The sequence below is a fragment of the Mandrillus leucophaeus genome, unplaced genomic scaffold, assembly GCF_000951045.1.
Source record: "Mandrillus leucophaeus isolate KB7577 unplaced genomic scaffold, Mleu.le_1.0 Scaffold509, whole genome shotgun sequence".
NCBI classification, from domain to species: domain Eukaryota; kingdom Metazoa; phylum Chordata; class Mammalia; order Primates; family Cercopithecidae; genus Mandrillus; species Mandrillus leucophaeus.
The window spans coordinates 2,292,492-2,296,047 of NW_012105464.1; positions in this window are offsets into that span (position 1 = coordinate 2,292,492).

A 3,556-nucleotide genomic window follows, 5' to 3' on the forward strand; every position below is an offset into this window, starting at 1 on the left:
GCCTACATCCTGGCTGTATTTCTGTGTGAACTTAGCTGTGTTATCGAATCTTTCAAGGCCTCCTTTACTCCACATGTAAAATGAAGATAAATAGTGTTATGCTACATATGGGGTGGGGTGACGGGTAAATTAGTTGAGAAATTTAATACTTAAAAACGGTCTGGCAAGAAAGCACTGAGCCATGTTATTATTGTTATTGTTATAATTTTATAATTAAAAATTAAAATACATAAAAATATTAAAATTAATTAACTCTTGGTAATGAAATGATGGAATTATAAGTACATCCTTTAATTCTGTTTTGGCTTTTTTAGCTCTCTAAATTCCTTAATAATATTGCTTATATAATCAGAAAAAATCAATCAGTGTTATTTTGTTAGAGTACTAGCAATTTTGAGGAAAATTTTAAGTCTTTCTTGGACCCAAATAAAATTGGATCTATAACATCTATCTAAAAGAGTCTGAATGATCATTTTAAAGCTATTTAAATTTGAATCATTTGGACATTATAGAAAGCGTAGAGCAACAGAAAGAAAATGGCAAAAATCACAAAATTCAGAGATCCACTCTTAACACTTTGTTGTATCATAATGTTAGGAGGCTCCTGTGAACCATATGACACTAGGTGAGTGTGGTGGTGACTCAGTGGATGCATCCCTGCCACCTCAGGACTTTTCCAGCCAACCCCATCTCCCTAGAATCTTTTGTGCAAGACTTTACTAGCCACTCTGATGGTAGACTCTTCAAACCAAAAACAGAGGTTCCCTCATGGAATCCCTCTCTGAGGCTTATTTTTTCAAGTCAACTTTGCCTAAACCCTCTCTCTCTCTCGCTTTTTTCTTTTCTCCTCCCTTCAAGGCTGAAGGAAAAGTAACAAATGATTACATAACTGCACCTTTTCTTGGGACATTATTTAAATTTAAAACATTTGAACACAACACAGCATACACAAGGGCGTGTGTGAGTGTGTGTGTGTGTGTGTATTTACATTCACATGTATGCTTGGGTGTTACTACATCTCAGGACATTTTAGGAAAACTACTGTTTATTGGTTGGAAAACTGGGGAAAGAGTTTAGGATACTAACGCTGCTCAAGTAAAAATTTCCCAGTGCAGATACTTTCAAAAAACCATCCTTCCATATTGTAGTGAATTAAAATACTATGTTAGAAGCGATGGGCTTTAAAACCATATTTTTTTCATATATCAGTTGGCCTTTTATACATCTTATTTTCAGAAATGTTTATTCAGGTCTTTTGAACATTTCCTAAATAGGGTTATTTCTTTTTGTTGTTGTTATTGAGTAATTGGAGTTACTTATATATTTTGGATATGAAACCCTTATCTGTTGTATGATTTGCTAATATTTTCTCCCAATCTGTGGGTTATCTCTTCACTCTTTTCATTGTTTCCTTGGCTGTGCAAAAGCTTTTAATTTGATGCCATCTCATTTGTCTCTTTTTGCTTTTGTTGCCTGTTTTTGGGGTCATATGCAAGAAACTATGTTGGCCATAGTGGTCTCAATCTCTTGACCTCATGATCCACCCACCTCAGCCTCCCAAAGTTGATTCTTACATAAGGGATGTATAGAGTCCAATTTCATTCTTCATTTCATTCTGTATTTGGACAGCCAGTTTTCCCAATGCCATTTATCAAGGACACTGTCTTTTCACCATCATGTGTTCTTGGCCCGTCTGTTGAAATACAATCTATCATAGACAAATGGGTTTATTTCTGGGCTTTCTAGCCTGTTCCATTGCATACCAGAGCCATTCTGCTTTAGTTACTATAGCTTCACAGTACACTTTGAAATCAGTGACTTTGATGCCTGCAGCTTTGTTTGTTGGGAGCAACCCCCCAAAATCTGGCCATAAACTGGCCCCAAAACTGACCATAAACAAAATCTCTGCAGCACTGTGACATGTTCATAATGGCCCTAACGCCCAAGCTGGAAGGTTGTGGGTTTAGGCAAATGAGGGCAAGGAACACCTGGCCCGCCCAGGGCGGAAAACCGCTTAAAGGCATTCTTAAGCCACAAACAATAGCATGAACGATCTGTGTCTTAAGCACGTGTTCCTGCTGCAGTTAACCAGCCCAACCTATTCATTTAATTCAGTCCATCCCTTTGTTTCCCATAAGGGATACTTTTAGTTTGTTTAATATCTATAGAAACAATGCTAATGACTGGCTTGCTGTTAATAAATATGTGGTTAAATCTCTCTTCGGGGCTCTTACCTCTGAAGGCTGTGAAACCCCTGATTTCTCACTTCACACCTCTGTATTTCTGTGTGTGTGTCTTTAATTCCTCTAGCACTGCTGGATTAGGGTCTCAGCATTGTTCTTTTTGCTAAGAATTGATTTGACTATTTGGGGTGTTTTGTGGTTCCATGCAATTTTTAGGATTGTGTTTTGCTATTTCTATAACAAAAGGGTCATTGGAATTATAATGGGGGCTGCATTGAATCTGTAGGCCCCTTTGTGTAGCATGAATATTTTAACAATATTAATTCTTCCAATCTATGAACACTAGATAGTTTTCCATTTATTTGTGTCTTCTTCTATTTCTTTAATCAATGTTTTATAGTTTTTAGTATAGAGATGTTTCACCTTCTTGGTTAAATTTACTTCTATGTATTTAAGTTTTTGATGTTATTGTAAATAGGATTGTTTTCTAAATTTCTTCTTCAGATAGTTCAGTGTTAGTGTATACAAATGCTACTAATTTTTGTACATTGATTTTGTAACCTGTAACTCTACTGGCTTCATTGATCAGTTCTAAAAATTTTTGGTGGAGTCTTTAAGATTTTCTATATATAAGATTATGTCATCAGCAAGCAGAGATAATTTTACTTCTTCCTTTCCAATTTGTATGCCTTTTATTTCCTTTTTTTCCTAATTGCTCTGGCTTGGATTTCCAATATATATCGAATAGAAGTGATGAGAATTGTTATCTTTGTCTTATTCCTGATCTTAAAAGAAAAATCTTCAGTGTTTCACCATTGAGTATGACGTTAGCTGTGGGCTTGCCATATATGGCTTTTATCAGGTTGATGAACATTCCTTATATACCTGTTTTGTTGACAGTTCTTATCATGAAAAAAACATTACATTTTGTCAAATGATTTTCTGCATCTATTGTGATAATCATATTATTTTTGACCTTCATTCTGTTAATATGGTGGATCACATTTATTGACTTGCGTATGTTTAAACATCCCAAAGATAAATCCCACTTTATCATGGTAGATGATCTTTTAATTACTATTGAATAAGATTTTCTACTATTTTGTTAAAGATTTCTATGTTGATTAAGGATACTCACCTGTTGGGTTTTTTGTTGTTGTTGTTGTTCTGTCTTTGCCAGGCTTTGCTATCAGAGTAATGCTGGCCTTGTAAAATGAGTTTGAAAGTTCATCCTCATCCCAGAATTCTTGGAAGAACTTGAGAAAGTTTGGTACTTGTTCTTTAATTGTTTGATAGAATTCAGCCATGAAGCCATCTGTCCTGGGGTTTTCTTTGATGGGGACTTTCTATTATTGATCCAGTGGCTTTACTCA